Source organism: Schistocerca gregaria, chromosome 6 (assembly GCF_023897955.1).
Source record: "Schistocerca gregaria isolate iqSchGreg1 chromosome 6, iqSchGreg1.2, whole genome shotgun sequence".
In the NCBI taxonomy this organism is placed as follows: Eukaryota; Metazoa; Arthropoda; class Insecta; order Orthoptera; family Acrididae; genus Schistocerca; species Schistocerca gregaria.
The window spans coordinates 183,412,260-183,430,403 of NC_064925.1; the positions used below are offsets into that span (position 1 = coordinate 183,412,260).

At 43.8% G+C, this 18,144-nt stretch overlaps 1 pseudogene; it reads right to left on the reverse strand.

The window, feature by feature from the left end:
• Positions 1 to 18,144, reverse strand: part of LOC126278794 (neural-cadherin-like) — a 232,037-nt pseudogene that overhangs the window by 120,636 nt on the left and 93,257 nt on the right.

Consider the following 18,144-nt stretch of genomic DNA (forward strand, 5'->3'; position numbering starts at 1 on the left):
GCACCCTGCAGTCAGTGTTAAGCAATACTCACACTAGAGGAGCAATAGTACAAGCAAAAATTGTTGGCATACAAGGAGGGTGATACTGCAGACCCTACAGCTGCTGCTAGATTGTTAATAGCCACCAGAAAGAGAGGGACACTTAATACACAGCCTTGAAAGACCCCATTCTCTTAGATATGGTGAATACTGTGGGAAGCACCAACTCAAACCCAGAAAGTATGGTGTGACAAGAGGTTCTGGACAAAAATTGAAAGTGGGTCCCAGAGACCCCACTCATGTAACAAAGCGAGGATGTGATGTTGCCATGTGATAACATAAGCCTTTTGTACTTGAAGAAGACAGCAATAAGGTGCTGAGATCAGTCAAAAGCTGTCTGGATGGCAGACTCCAGGCAAAGCAAATTATCAGCAATGGAATGTCCTCGGTGAAAACTGTCCTGGGATGGAGCCAGAAGACCCAGAGACTGAAGGAGCCAAGACAGCTGCCAGCTCAATATGTGTTCAAGCAACTTAAATGCAACATTGGTGAGACTGGGTGATACCTGTTCATCTCTAGGTGATGCTTACCCCATTTCACTGGAGGGTTCTACTGGAGGGTCTACGGTGACCTGTATGGTAGCAATCACTTCCCGATATTCCTGTACCTGCTTCAGCATCACACCCCTGGCACTAGCCGTAGATAGGCTCTCCACAATAATGACTCCCCACTACATGGAGGCATTATGAGGCCATCCAGAATGCACCAGCAGCCATCCTATTGGCTGAAGGGCAATGCAGAAAGCAGAGGAGGAGCTTAAGAGAGATCATAGCTCAGACAGATGTTGGAAAACGCTGCAACAGTTCCACTGGAAAATCATGCCATTTGTATACTGTGAGAGCACAAAGGGACCAAGGAGACAGATTATGTCCCAGGGTCAAATGCTGCCACTGGCTGGGAGTGTATGGTATCAAGACACACAGACATAGGTTCTGAAACACATTATGTGATGCAGCCTGGAGCCCCAGGGGCCACTGGGACTGCTGCCATCGCCACAAAAGCAGAACATGTGAGATCCGATGGTATGGGAGCCACTTGATTTTCCTTCATCTTGGGTGATTTCTTTTTGCCTTTCTTAGGGGGGTATGGATGACTGGGAAGGTTTCCCTGAATTATTTTCCGGGACTGAAAAAGGTAGTGAAGCCCTATGACCAGCAGCCTGTGGCTCCTTCAGCTCCTGGCTGGTATCTGATTGCAGACTGGCAGAAACCTCAGAGGGGAGTGTCCCGAAGGGTCCCTTCCTGGCATGAGAACTAGACGATGATGATGTGTCTCTGGATAGGGGCTGTGCACTGCCAGTGAGTACGTGCTCTCAAAATGGGTGTGGGGAAATTAGCAGGAGAGCCCTCAACACTTTGGGGGGAGGGGGAGAGGAGGGGGGGGGGGGGGGAGCATGGTCAAGCATCCTGGAGGGCTTGCTTTCACTGTAGGATGCATAAGGGAGGAGGGAACTGTCGGCAGAGAGGGTGCTGTCATCACAGCTGTAGCCTATGACATTGTCATGCATGCAGGATGTAGACCTTAATACTTTTATTGGCCTCTCTGCCCACATACTTATATTCCTGTTGTTTTTTCTCTCCCTGAAAAACAGTGCAGTCTAGTGAGCAGGGTGAACAGTGTTGTCCATGGTAGACACACACAGGTGGAGAACCACAAGGAACATTCACTTGCAGTGGGTGTCCACAATCCCTACAGACTAGGGCTGGTATCACAATGTGAAGACATGTACCCAGATTTCATACATATGAGGCACTGCACAGAGGGATGGGGTGATATATGGTTTTACATCATCTTGACCTTTACAGGCAGAAAATCACCCTCAAAGGCCAAGATGAAGGCCCTAGTAGCAACCCTATTGTCCTTTGTCCCCCTATGGAAATGAGGGACAAAGTGTACAGCCCGGCAATCCAAGTTGGCACATAGCTCATCATAAGACTGCAGTGGAGGCCACAATGGAAAATGATGCCTTGAGCCATGTTACACTATTATGGGGGATGATAGTTACAGGAATGTTACCCAGCTTGTCACAAACAAGAAAATCCCGTGACTGGACAGGATATAGTGTTTTAATCAAAACTGATCCCCTCTTCAGTTAGGAGATGGTTGCAACTTCTCCAAACTTATCCTTTATAGTCTCTATGAAGAGTAATGGCTTTATGGTGAAAAAAGAATCCACATCTGTAATTGTACAAACCATATATTGGATTGGGGGGGGGGGGGGGTATTTCTATGATTGTTGCTTAACTCTACGTTCCTCCCAAGGCACAGCCAGGGAAGGAAACATTTTGGGGGTTGTATCTGTATCTGTTGAATGAGTTCTTTCTCTCTGAAAAGACTGATGAGGCCATGTGAACACCAGCAGGAGAAAACTTCATCCACTTCACATGTAAGTCATCTGCCATGGTACCACTTACTTTGTATGGCAGCTCTCCCCATGAATGCGACCCACGTCATATGGGGCTCTCCCCCTGGGTACTAACCACCCTCAGCAATTGGCGATCTGGCCAATAGTTCATTGCTTGGAGACCCCATGCCCCAGTCACAATGGGCATATACTCCTTGGTATACATTGGGAGGTTTCAGCTCAGGTACCAACACTGCAATCACTGCGTGGACAGGGGGCTACTACTGTGTAGGTACTTATACTTGATGACCCTCCCCCCCCCCCCCCCCCCCTGCTCACAACATGATGGCTGCTGTGCTGAGTTCTAGGAGCACTAACTTACTGGAAAGGAAGGGTGCTATACTGGAAAGGCACAGAGGTGGACACAGACATCACACTGGCAACCTTTCTTGCAGGACTTGCAATTCTGAAAAATTTGGAAAATTGGTGGCAGGTCAAATCCAACAACGGGAACCATGTATTCATTAATGAAAAGGTGTAAAGTGTGCCTGAAGTGAAATGCAGAACTAGGGTCCTAAATCATGTACCAGGTGCAAATGGGGTCTACACAAGAAAGACCATCTGAAGGAAAGGCAGAAGGATGGAGTGGTAGTGAAAATATAAGCCTGCAGCACAGAAAGGGAAGTAATGCTGCAAAGGCTGATACCCTGTGGTAGCCAAGCACATATTCACAGAAGACTTGCTAGCCCTCTGAGGGATATGACCTTCTAGAGAACAAAAATCTCCTCTATAAAAATCAACACAGATTCTGCAAATAGAGCTTGCTCTGTTCCTTCATGAGATCCGTACTGCTGTAGACAATGGCACACAGGTTGATGCTGAGATCCTTGACTTTAGGACTGGATTTAAACCAGTCCCACGCTGATACTTAGTGATATGAGTAACAGGCCATATTTGTGATTGGATTCAAGACTTCCTTACAGATAGAACTCAACATACCACTGTAACAGAACAAAACTGACAGACATAAAGGTAATTTCTAGAGTACCCCAGGGAAATGTCAAAAAGGACCATTACTGTATACAATGTATATAAATGATTACATAGAACACATCAGAAGCTTCTTAAGACTGGTCACAGAGGATATGGTTGTCTATAAGAAAGCAGTAGTACTAGAAGACAGTAACAATTTGCAGAACAACTACAGAGGGTTGATGAACAGACAGGCTCTGGCAGTTGATACTGAATGTAAATGAATGTAACATATTGTGTGTACATTGGAAAAGAAAGTCACTACTGTGCAACTACACTACTGGTGATAAATTGCTGGAAACACTATCTACAACAAAATATCTACGAGTAACTATCCATAGTGACCTTAAGGGGAAGGACCACATAAAACAAATAGTACAAAATGCAGATGCCAGACTGAGGTTCATAGGAAGAGTATTCAGGAAATGTAATTTAGCCATGAAGGAAGTGGTTCTTATTTGAATGATTCCTGAGTGCTGTTAATCAATCTGGGATTCTTAGCAGATAGGACTAATTCAAGAGATAGAGAATATCCAACAAAGAACGGTGTGTTTTGTCAAGGAATTGTTTGGTCAGCACGAGAGCATTACATAGATGCTCAACGAACTCCAGTGGCAGTTGCTACAAGAGAGGCATCGTGCACCATGGTGAAATTTACTATTGAAATTTTGTGAGAGCATTTTCTGGGAATAGTCATATTACTCCCTCCCATATATGTCTTGTGAAATGACCATGACAAGAAAATTTGAGAAACTAGAATTAAAACAGAGGCTTACTGACAATCACACTTGCCACACTCCTTTTGTGAATGGAGCAGGGAGAGGGGTGGGATCAGTTAGTGGTACCGTAAGTACCCTTTACCACACATGGTTACGTGGCTTGCAGAGTATGATGTAGATGTAGATGAACAGCAGAAATTTTGGAGATTAAGTTGGAGTATGTGAGACAAAATTAATCAATAAGCACCTGTAAATTTACTGGTGAAATGTAAGCTTTGAAGAAGATACTATCGAGACTACTTGTGGAGCACCAATTACCCTGCTGTTATAAACACCACTGCAGGCAGTTTGCCCAAGCAATCAGTTCTATCAATGGATTATTTTGTAATACAGGGTTGCAAACTGGTAGTGATCACTTCAAACAGCCGCTACCAGCTTAAGTTGTTTTATAATGTAAAGTGTCTGTCAATATTAATTTCCAATCATACTTTCTTATCTAAAAGTACTTGGTTTAGTATCCTTTATCACATACTTCTTTGTAAGAAAAGCCATGTTTTGCTTTGAGTTGTACAAGCAATGTATTTTTGGTAGTGCTTTTTCCTATGAGTTCTCCCACATGTAAAAATGTATTCAAAGTTTTTTTTTTTTCAATTTGTGTACAGTTTGAACTATTCTAATCATCCAGACTTATGCAATGAGACATTACATTTTGCTCCTTCCATATTAAAGTGAATTTTAGTGAAGTATGCTTTTTTATAATGTTTGGTGAACTAGGCAATCATATCTTGGTTTCGAAGAGAGACATGTACAGTACACTGTACTAGTGGACTGAAGATGGCCTAAATTTTGGAAACTGTAAGTTGAAATCTACGGACAAATACAAAATATTTGTTCGGGGTAATGAATGTGATAAGTATAATTGAAGTTTCATATTTGTGACATTAGTAACTGGTTTTTCTCTTTAATTCAGTCTTGATCGCACAACATATGGTACAAGAACATAGGTGACCAGTTTCGCTCATATCACGTGACCATCATCAGACCCATGGCATCCTTTGAAGTGGTAGGTGGAGCACCTGTGTGTGTGTGTCTGCGTGTGTGTGTGTGTGTGTGTGTGTGTGTGTGTGAGAGAGAGAGAGAGAGAGAGAGAGAGAGAGAGAGAGAGAGAGAGAGAGTAATAGGTATAGACATTTATGACAGTTATATCAAGCAGGTAGCAAGAATTATTATGGGAGAGTGTTCTTCTCAGTTGAAAACATGCAGAATCCTAAATGATAATACCTTATTACATTCTGTCCATGAAGCAATGCAACTGACAGCTAGTACATATTTGTTTTAAGTTTCTTCTAGAAGCATCACAGTAACAAGACTTTAAACATGACTGGTTAAGTAGTTGGTTGGTTGGTTGTTTGAGGGTTAAGGGACCAAATGGCAAGGTCATCAGTCCCTTGTTTCAAATGTGGTCCATTCTGCTAATGTGACATCTCAGGAAAGTCAGAACAATAAAAGGGAAAAGGCTAAAAACGTAAAAGGGCAGTCATGTTGTCAATGGTAAAAACAAAATGAGGGAAGTCAGCAAGAGAACGAACCCAATTCTACGCTGAAGCAGCACAGGCAAGACTACCTGTGACTTAAAAGGTGCAACCGCTAGAATGTAAAAGTACGTATGGGAAAAGGAGACTAACCAATCCTTAAAAAAAAAGGGTAAAAACAGAGTAAAAGGGGAAGAAAAGAGGATCTCGGTCAGGGAGGTGAATCGGGAATCTCCGAACACGGCTTACAGTGGGAGACACCCAAACACTCACCGCCCTGCTCCAACAGCACAGAGAGATTAAAAACCTTAAAACTGAGAATAAAAACCACTTTCCCGGAGGAAGCTGAGAACCAGAGAGACTATCCGGGAATCATCAGCCAACATCAAAGATAAAGTGTGAGGGAGTCTGTTCTTATCACGCAGAGCCAAAAGAAGGGGGCATTCAACCAAAATGTGGGCTACTGACTGGAAGGCTCCACAACCACAAAGTGGGGGTGGCTCATCACGCAAAAGAAAACCATGGGGCAGCCTGGTATGGCCAATGCGGAGACGACACAGTGTGGTCGAGTCCTTTTGGAAGAGGCTGAAGGATGAACGCCATGGTCCTGGTGTCACCTTAATCGCACAAAGTTTATTAGACAGGGGAGTAGCCTCCCAAGAATTGGCCCATGACTGTGTGAAGTGGGATTTGATGTGAAGCCTTAAATCCGCTGCAGGAGGGGCTACAGAAAACGGGGGGTAAGTGACTGCTCCCCCAGCCAAACGATCAGCAAGCTCATTACCCAGGATACCCACATGGCCAGGGACCCAAAGGAAGTCAATGGAACAAGCAGCATGGTGAACATCAGCGAGATGGGTATGGATGGCAGAGACCAAGGGATGGCGTGAAAAACACCGGTCAATAGCAAGAAGGACACTCATCGAGTCCGTACATAACAAAACGCGGTTGTGTTGGGTCTGTTTAATAAAGGTAAGGGCCTGGGAAATTGCCATCAGTTCCGCAGTAAACGACCCACATGTAGCTGGCAGCAGATGATTTTCTGTTCCAACAGAGGACGTGAAGGCATACCCCACATGATCAGCAGATTTAGAGCATCAGTGTAAAAAACTACAGCATCCCGTAACTCCCATAAAATTTGGCGGAAAAAGGAACAGAACACCACTGGGGGGGATGGAATCTTTTGGACATCGGCGGACATCCATCCGAGTTCGAGGCCGAGGAACTAACCAAGGGGGGTGGACGGGAGGAAGCGAGGAAGACAGGACAAAGAAGGAAGCTGAAAATCACGGCAAAGATACACAAGGCGGAGCCCAACCGGGAGTAGGGTGGGCGACGTCCATGGTCTGGGAACAGGATAGAATAGGAAGTATGAGTGGGAGAGGAACGGATAGCGAGTGCATAAGACATCAGAAGCTGGGATCGCCGAACAGAAAGGGGGGGGGGAGGGATCCCAGCTTCAACCAGGAGACTATCAACAGGGCTAGTAGGGAAGGCACCGGTGGCTAAACAGATACCACGATGGTGTACTGGATCCAGCACGTGCAGTGTGGAAGGAGCAGCTGAACCATAAACTTGACAACCATAGTCCAAGCGAGACAGAACTAGAGCATGATAAAGACAGAGAAGGAGGGAACGGTCCACACCCCAAGAGGAGTGGGCAAGGAAGCGAAGGACATAGAGTTTACGGAAACATCCTACCTTCAGAAGTCTGATATGGGGCAGCCAAGTGAGCTTGTTGTGGAAAAGAAGACCCAGGAAACGAAACTGTGGGACCACAGGCAATCGTTGTGCATCGAGATAGAGCTCTGGATCAGGGTGGATCATAGTACGGCGACAGAAGTGGACCACCCGTGATTTTGAAGAAGAGGATTGAAACCCGTGTGAGAGGATCCATGCAGAGACACTCTCTATAGGTCCCTGGAGCTGCCGTTTTGCAGATGCCATCGAGGAGAAACTAACCCAAATGCAGAAATCATCCACATACAGGACAGGGGCGACCAAAGGACCGACAGAGGCCACAAGTCCATTGATAGCAATGAGGAAAAGAAGGACACACAAGACAGAACCCTGTGGGATGCCCGTCTCCTGGGTCTGCGGAAAACTAAAAACAGCACCAACTCGAGCTCTGAATGACTGATGGAACAGGAACTGGCGGATAAAAATCGGGAGTGGGCCCCAAAGACCCCACTGATGAAGGGTGAGTAAGATGTGATGGCACCAGGCCATGTCATAGGCCTTGCGAAGGTAAAAAAACAATGCAACCAAATGGCAGCACTGGGAAAAGGCCTGCCAAACTGCGGATTCCAAGCGAAGTACATGATCGATTGGAGACTGCCCCTCTCGAAAGCCACACTGGTAAGGGGACAATAGATCCTGAGATTTGAGAACCCAGTTGAGCCGACAGGCTACAATCTGTTCAAGTAACTTACAAACAACATTGGTCAAACTAATTGGCTGATAGCTGTCAACAGGTAGGGGTTCTTACCAGGCTTAAGGACAGGAACCACGATGCTATCCCTCCACAGAGAAGGGAAGTCACCCTGGAGCCAGATACGGTTAAACACCCGAAGAAGATGTTGCTGTTGTGGAGCACTGAGATGTTGAAGCAGTTGGTTATGAATGGAATCTGGGCCAGGGGCTGTATCACGAGAAGAAGATAGAGCAGAAAGAAATTCCCATTCAGTAAAAGGTTCATTGTAAGATTCTGACTCACAAGCGGTAAAACATAAGGTGGAATCTTCACCCGCTGTTTCTGGCGAAGGAAAGTAGCCGGATAGGAGGCTGATGCTGATGCCACTGCAAAATGGGTCGCAAGATGTTCTGCAAGAACTAATGGGTCCATACAAAGTCCATCTGGGAGGTGAAGGCCTGGGAGGGTGGACTGCCGATGGCAACCTTGGAGAGAGCGAAGTGTAGCTCATACCCGTGACAGAGGGACAGTAGAACCAAGGGAAGAAACGAATCGTTCCCAACATATCTGCTTGCTCTGTTTCATTAAATAACGGCCTTTAGGGTGGAGGCATTTAAAGGTTGTAAGGCTGGCTACAGATGGGTGCCTCTTAAAGTGTTGCAAAGCTCGATGGCGATCACGGATGGCAGTGGCAATGGCCGTACTCCACCATGGGACTTGCCGGTGACGAAATGGTCCAGATGAGCACGGGACAGCAAGGTTAGCAGCGCAAACAATCGCGGCAGACACGTCATGTAGGACGTCATCAATACAACCCGACAAAGAGGGAGAAAACACGACCTGTGCAGTGTATAGAGGCCAATTGGCACGTTGGAAAGACCAACGAGGTAACCTGTCCATGGGGAAGTGGGAAAGTAGCGTGACAATCAACGGGAAATGGTCACTATCACAAAGGTCGTCGTGTGGTGACCAGTGTAATGAAGGGAGGAGAGAGGGAGAAGAAAGAGAAAGATCAATGGCAGGAAAGGTACCATGAGTGGCACTGAAATGAGTAGGGGAGCCATCATTAAGAAGGCACAAGTAGAGGTCTGCAATAAACTGGTCTATAAGAAGACCTCATCTAGCTGGAAAGGCACTGCCCCACAAGGGATGATGAGCATTAAAATCCCCAAGAAGGAGGAATGGAGGAGAAAGTTGCTGAAGAAGGGCAGTTAAGGCAGCAGGTGTAAGAGTCCTGTCAGGAGGGAGATAAAGATTGCAAACTGTGACCGCAGAGTCTAGGTGGACCCTAACAGCAACCACTTCCAATGTAGTTTAAAGAGGAATCCATGTGCTAGAAATGTCTGTATCGACCAACGTACAAACGCCACCAGAAGTCCGTAGGGGTCTGACCCAATTTCGACAGAAAACACGGAACCCACGGAGAGTCGGTAAGTGAGCATCAGTGAAATGAGATTTCTGGAGAACCACACAAGCTGCAGAGTAAGAAGAAAGAAGGGATTTCAATTCCAGAAGGTGACGATAGTATCCATTACAATTCCATTGGAGAACCACAGAATGATGGTTTAAAGGGGGGCTGAACACACTAAAGCCAACCATACTACCGGGTCCCCACCCATCACCAAAACGGAGGGGGCGACATCCATGAACGACAGGTCAGAATCCGGTTGTGAAGTCGGGGAAGGGACCTCCGGTGGCACCAGAGGCTCTTTGTCCCGGGACTTATGTTTCTTCTTCTTTTCAGGCTGAGATCGAGGAGGGCTGTGTGGCATAAAGGAGCCGCCTGCAGCAAGATCAGGAACAGAAAGAAACTGGGCAACCTGGAGGCCGACAGACCGCAGCTCTCGCAGTCGTCGTCCGGCAGCAGACCTATGACCTGGAAGGTGCCGGGAAGATGCATCCCAGGAGAGGCGCCCTTGACCGGCAGACGCTGAAGGAATGGGACACTTCTCCGGCTGGGGAGGGGGAGCAGCACCCAGAGGAGAAAGTGTGGGAGCCGCAGGGGAGGGGGGGAGGAGAGGGGTCCGGGATGGGGGTAAGGAAGGGGGAGGAAGGAGTGAAGATGTAACCAAGGCATAACTAGATGTCAAGGACACAGGGTGAAGACGTGTATATTTCTTACGGGTCTCTGTGTAAGTTAAACGATTGAGGGACTTATACTCCTGTATCTTATTTGCCTTCTTATATACTGGGCAATCTGGTGAACGTGGAGAATGACTACCATGACAATTTACACACACAGGAGGGGGAACACAAGGACTCCCCTCGTGGAGTGGACGTCCACAGTCACCACAGAGAGGGGCCTGTGAACAGCGGGAAGACATGTGTCCATTACGCAAGCACTTAAAACACCTCATAGGAGGTGGGATGTACGGCTTCAGATCACATCGATAAACCATAATCTTAACTTTCTCAGGGACGGTATCCCCTTCAAAAGCCAGGATAAAGGCACCAGTATCAATGCAATTGTCTTTAGGACCCTTCTGAACACGCCAAACAAAGTGAACACCCCGCCGTCCAAGATTGTCCCGAAGTTCCTCATCAGTTTGAAGGATGAGGTCTCTGTGAAAAATCACACCTTGTACCATATTTAGAGACTGGTGGGGGGTAATGGACACAGGAATTGTGCCAAAATGGGTACAGGCATGAAGGGCCACAGATTGGGCAGCTGAAGCAGTTTTGATCAGTAACGAACCCGACCGCATCTTGCTCAGGGAGTCCACTTCACCAAACTTGTCTTCAGTGAGTTCCACAAAGAATAAAGGTTTTGTATTGGTGAAAGTATCCCCATCAGTCTTGGTGCAAACCAGATAATGGGGGAAAGGTTTCGCCCCTAGGTGATGGGCCTGACCCTCTTCCCAGGGGGTAGCCATGGAAGGGAAGGCCGAAGGCGCAAGAGAAGCAGCACTCAAAGAATCAGTTCCACACAGAGAGACAGCCACAGAAGAATGGCCAGAGTTCTGGACCCGTATGTGTTTCACTTGCATAGAGTCCGCTCTGATACCACCCACTGCGATCAGGGGCTCTCCTCATGGGCGCCACCCAGCCACAGCAAGGGCCGTCTGGCACGGCGGCCATTGCTGGGAGTTCCGATGCTCCAGGATGACGAGCAACCACTCCAAGGCATGCATGAGGAGGTCACAGCTCAGGTATCAGAAGCGTGATCCCTGTGTGTTCAGGGGGCTCAACCAAAAGGGTACATAGTGACCCCACCACACGGGCTGGCTACCGTGCTGGCTATGCACCTTAGCATCCTACAACGACGTGAAAGAAAAGGTGGAATGTACTAGGAGGGTGCACGGCAGAGGCACTAGGTAAGGTGCTCTTCCCCAAATGGCTCACACTATGGAGGAGAAATTTTGTAATGGAGGTCAAACCCCAGAGGGGGACCAAGGAATGCCAAAAGGAGGAGATGATTATGCAACAAAGCCGAATTGTAAAACCAAAAGAACCAGGAGGATAGCGGGGGCCAACATAAGCAAGGACACCAAGAGAGGGAGAGGAGAGGGCGAGGGGAAAGGAGGGGAAGGGGAAGGAAATGCAGCCCTGGAGAGAAAGAAGCCTGCAATAGCTTGGGGCCCCGTGCTCGCCACGCACGTTTCCTCAAAAGAGTTGTGGACCCCCTGGGGGGACTGGTTAAGTATGACAACAGATTTTGTGTACACTCTGTTCCCAATGATGCTTGATATTTATGTTTCTGAAGATGACCAATACATGTCTGAGGCAAGCTATAATTTAAAAAAAAAATGTTACTGTGATTGTGCTTAGAAGAAATGAAACATTGCACACTTTATTTCATGTTATGTACCTCATCTATCACATTCCAGGAAGGAACATAATTAGAGACAAGGAAAAATACAAGAAAAAAATGTCCATAACCTTGTTGAAGAGGCTGGGCAACAGAAATGTGACTATGTTTTTGTGAAAGAAAATGTTTAAAAAAATGGTTCAAATGGCTCTGACACTATGGGACTTAACATCTGAGGTCATTAGTCCCCTAGAACTTAGAACTACTTAAACCAAACTAACCTAAGGACATCACACACATCCATGCCTGAGGCAGGATTCGAACCTGTGAACGTAGTGGCCACGCGGTTCCAGACTGAAGCGCCTAGAACCGCTCGGCCACACTGGCCGACAATGTTTTAAAAACCTGGGTCAAACCAGGTAGCTAATGTTGTAACATTGCATGGACATGATTATCTCAGATACTCATAAATATCATCAGTCGACCTGGATCTTTGACATGGCAGAAGTATGAGACACTTCACTATGTGCATGAACATATTTCAGCTTTGAGAGTAACTCTAGGCATATGTACATGAATGTGAATCAAAACTCTAGGCTTATGACTTGGGTACGATATTGTAATATGTCAACTGGGGAAGGGTTGAGAGGAGATGGACCAATCTGCAAGCAAGACAGGAAAAGTCACCACAGGAGTGCAACAAGTGCCATTATCTGACTGTATTGGGCAGATGCATAGGCAGTACATGTTTCTGGTTGCATACAGGGACACAAACATTTGCACAATAAAATCTAGTCAAAAAGAGACAACAAATGCAGGTGACAGTAGAACACAGTGTTTGCAAATAATGTAGAAGGTAAGCAAAATGAAAGGCAAGGATGAAGCTCTTTCTGAAAAATGTGTCAGAAAGCTCTGCAGAACACTAGGGGACAGGTCTCCTTGTGCATGACTTGTATGCAAGGTTTCATGAGAGACATTTCAATGTTTGGACTGATGTAAGGCATTTAGGTAGTTGCTGGGAGCTTATGTAAGAGCTTGCTCATCAATGACTTATCCAGATGAAACCACATAGCACATAGTGTCTGCTCCTTTGCCACAGCCACCAGTGGTTGGGAGTAGGAGGGACTGAAAGGGCACATTGGAACCAGGTGCATGGTTACCATAGAATATTGGTGTGGTGATGGTGGTGCACATATCTGTAGTTGTATCCAACATAACACAATTTTTTTTTCAAGGAAAGTAGAACCACACAAAAAAAGCAGTTACAGTAAAGAAACTTACCTTGAACTGAAAAGTGCTAGACTCGTCCTGGTCACGGACTGTCACTGTAAGTATTGGTTTGTGAGGGATGTTGTCACCTTCTGTTTCATCCACTTCTGCAAACCATTCTGATTTTGAAAATTCTGGTGGTGTGTCATTCACATCATTCACTAAAATTGAGACAGTAGTTGTCCCTGTTAAGAGAAATAGTCTTTCTTGCAGTCTTTTCTGAGTAGCATATTAACCAGTGACAATTCGAGAACATTTTTCCACACAAATTACATATCATTTGCCTCCCACCCACCCCTTCTCAGGCTCTTGGTAAGGCCTTTAAAACTACATCTAAATTTAGTGATTGTGGAAATGGGTTGTTTTTCTGTCTAAAGTAAGTACTTAATCGACATTCCTCTCTAAATTAAATAAAACCTCTGTATCTTGTTCCCAGTGCTAAATATTAAAAGAAGTAACAATTCATTTCTATTTAAGGCAATTCCTGAGATCTTTAAAAACTTATAGTGCAGGTAGAAGGAACTTGATCTATTGTCATGTTCTGGTTTCAATAAAAATGTTTTATCTATTAAACTTGGTGGAACAACATAAAATTTCTTTTATTTTTCCTTTAATATTGGAACTTTTTAATTCTATAATTTATTTACAATGTTTTTCACCTTCCACTGGATAAACAAGGACAGAAATGTGTTTTAGAAAATCTAATTTTATATTGATATGCTGATGGTAAGTGACACCTTCTGAATAACTGTATGAATCTTACATAGGCTAATTTTATTAGTAGATTATATTCAGTTTTAGTTACATAGACAAATATTGAGATGATTCTTGTGGGTGCGAACACGTCAAAAAGTATAACATAAAAACATTTCAATATAATACTTACTACACTGGTCATTTGTCAGGAGATTGTAAAAATAGGTGATTACATTAAACTGGAACTGCTAATATTTACAGAATTAATATGCTGTCAGAATGAAACATTATTATGCAATTTTCCTAAATTTATGATAAACAAAATACCTAATCTTGACTGTTGTGACCAAGTGCTGTCAGTACCGAAATCTAACAGACATTTTTATTAAGCTCAACTAACAGGCCCTTTTAAGATATTCATCTACATAGTGGAAGGAGTTGCGTATCAAAAAGTCTTTCAAACTCTGTATAAAACATGCCTTATCTGAAACCAAGTTTTTAACAAACAGTTGCTCGCAATTTATTGAAATGTTCTTATTCCTAGTGTCAGTGGATGTATTGAGCTATTGGTTAGAAATAGAGATATTTTACTCGCAACAAATTTCATTAAGGAATAAATATACTGAGAATCAGTGGTAAGAATACAAAGTTCCTTGAACAGTTTTCTACAATGAGTTCTTGAATTTACACCACAAATGCTTCTTATAACACGATTTTGCTTTCTAAAAACTTTTTCTTGGTTTGATGAGTTACTTCAGAATAAGTTTTTTTTTATATTTGTATGCCATACTTCATTCTCACTGCAAATACATACTTGTTTAGGTGCTTAAGCAATTCTGTGGTATGCCCTTCCCAACTGAATGTATTATCAAGTTATAATACCAGAAATTTAACACTGTGAATATCTTTGTTCTGTATATTTTAATATGTTATGCACATGCTGGAAGGAAATCTCTTACAGGTTCTGAACTGCATATAGTAGATCTTTTCAAAGTTTAATGACAGTGAATTAGCTTTAAACCATTTATTAATGTCAGTGAAAATTTGATTAGCAACTATTTCTAAGTCAGTACTTGACTTGCTACTTATTGGAATGTTTGTATCATCTGCAAACACACAAACTTAGCATCTGGCAATGTAACTGGCGCGAGGTCATTAATGTACACAAGGACAAGCAATTGGCCCAAGATGGAACCTTTAGAAACACCACATGTAATTAATTCCCAATCGGATGAAGACTGACCTTTTACCCCACAGGTGTTTTGCAACAACACCCTTTGTTTCCTGTTAGGTGAATAGGACTTGAATCATTTCACAACTTTGTCGGTGACACCATAATATTCTAATTTACTTGAGAGAATGCTGTGGTTCACAAGTCAGAAGCTTTTGACCGGTCACAGAAAATGCCAGTAGCCTCTAATTCATTACCTAATGAATTAAGTAGGCCTACATCCTCATTGTAAGTGTAAATAGCTTTCTTTATATCAGAACCCTTAAGAAAGCCAAACTGTGACTTGGAAAATATATTATTTGCAGTCAGATTCTTACTGAGGTGCTTGAACAAAACCTATTCAAATATTTGAGAAAGCCAGCAAAAGTGAAATTGGTTGATAGTTTGTTGGTATTTGTTTATCAACCTTCTTGTAGAGAGGCTTAACTTCAGCATATAATGTCTCTCTGTTTCATATCATATCATATCACACACACACACACACACACACACACACACACACACACACACACACACACACACACACTTTTTGACAATATTTATTAATTTTTATAATCAATTATAAAAAATTTAACTACCAGCGTGTGTGTTTTCCTTACAAGTAACATAAAACTTTCACAGTTAAACATTGTCCTATGTTTCACATGTCAGTACGAAAATAGCTTCAGAAACATCATTATACACTTGTTTGATGTGGTATCTAAGACTCTCCATAGCAAATATTCGACTTAAATATGTACCGCTAGGAGGGTTTACAGTCATTTGGCTGCAGATACATGTTTCTTCATAATAGTCCATCAGTAGGCAGATGCAGAACAGAAACTGAAAACTTGTTGAACTGTACTGACAAAGTTGACAGCAACAAGATAGGACAGCACAGTCATGACATGGTTTAACGAAAGAGCCCCACATGGATCAAGAATCTCAGGAGTTAAGGTCTTTAATTCAGTTTTGAAATCCTAAATTTTATCTCCTCATGTTTGAGCCATTTTCGTACCTTTGGCTTTGGACATTTTTCACAGAAATATGCTGTCTTAACAACTCATTGAAGAGAACAAGAGTTAGCATTCATCATTAGTGAATATATTTGGAATGTAGCTAACTAAGGTATACTTGATAGACTTCCACAGCCGCTCAGTATTCTGGAGGTGGATACTGGCGTCATCCGGAGTGACGAACTGCACAGAATGGTTCACGATTCGTGGTCAAATCCTTCGGCTTTTAGTCTTGTACGACTGAAAAATGTCTGTGTGGACTTTTGTTCCAGGCAGTAACAAATGTTTTATGAGACCCACTAAAGTCACCTTGTCTCGGGACAATACCCTCACAACGAAACACTTGCGAGAGTCTCTTTCGATCCCACTGAATACCCAAATATGATCCATTTCACTTTTAGAAGGTCGTCCTATCTGGTTCTTTTGTCTAGCAATATGAGATTCATCTACTTCTACAATTTTATTCATTCCACCAATTGGCACACTATCATTCGTCACTACCACATAACAGACTGAATGGATCATTTGGAGGACTCGAACCACGTATTTTTCCTGATGCTGGTTCGCTTTCCGCAAAGTCCCCAACGAAATTGCAACGGTATCTCAGAGTCGACACTCCTCTTACGAAGTTTTACAGACCTCGCAGCACCACAGTCAACACAGTCCCTCCTTTCCTCGTCCGGCAAAAGTCCATATGTGCGGCAAAAAGACAAACATTTGTCTATGCTGGATATGCATGGAATTAGAGTTTACCATGTCAGACAATCTACAGAAGAAACGTGAGAAACAGCATACATTACACTCGCTATCGACAGAAACCGTGTGGGTTTCCCAATCAAATCACAAATAATTACGGCGGGAATCTAATGTACACGAACTAAAGGAACAACGGAAAACTGATAAAAATGACGATCACAAATAATTGATCATAACGCCCGCCACTAGACTTCCACAATCGATTTACTATTGCACGTTCGATATGTATCGTTTGGACCCCTCCGACGTCGATAGGCAATCATCCTTGAAAATAACCGTGAACACAATATCTGAAATGGTAACTCGTCCTTTGTTACCAGGCCTTTTCAGTGACTGCCAGAAAGATTCTTGGAAACTGTTTGAACCTCCTAATGATATGCATGTTTTGTCCAACGCATGGAGCATTCTCACGAAAGATTTTTTGGTGAGGTAATTGTTTCAGCTCCTTTTCCGTTTTGCGGCATTCAGTAGCACGCAATATAATTTCATGAGCACCGCTTTGTAGCACTGATTTCCTACTAGCAGTAGGCCTACCGGTAGGTGACACACAAGACGTTCCAGGAACTACCTTGTTTTGATAATTTACGTACCGATATTGCACAATAACCGCCACTCACAACACAGAAGCGCTAAACAACAAAGCAGACGACTAATAACTACCTCGCGCCATACGTTAACAACAGCCAAAAGAACGAATGACTATCAACCGAAGCCTTCCGACTTTTACCGAGTTACAGCTGGGACAGTACTGAGCTGCCTGACAACTAAAATTTTTAACACACTATACTTTACTTCATTATTTTGTTTTGTACATGTTCCATAGATCATTTGAACGATTCGTTTATCGAACTAACGTGTAATGAGTCAGTTTGCAGGACATTTAGCTCTTTGGCGACAAGCGACGTAGCTCCTACCGGCTTATATTCCAGAAAGACGAGTGACATAGGATCTACATCGGCCGTTTCTAAACTTTGTAAACATATTCAAACATTTTTCTTACGTCTTTTGTCTGCATAAAGATACTCCACGATGCTTGTACTAGCATGGAAATACACAGAAGGCAACACTTTTCATTCGCGTTAGAATAAAAGGAACACAGATAACAATGTATGTTACTTGCTTTGTGGCTTTCACCATTCCCCGTGTTGCCAAGCGCCGCAGTTCATAAGGCCATATGCAGTGCAAACGGTGTCGACTGTTATATGCTGCACGCTTTTTATTTATTTGTAAGCTGGCTTTACAATACAGTACTGAAAAATAGGAAAGAGCTAGCAAAAGGTCTAAGTATGTAGAAAATGCAAAAAACTGAACTTTGTAGACTCATCCACTATCAATGTCTGAACAAAATTAATAATGACAGAGAAGATGAG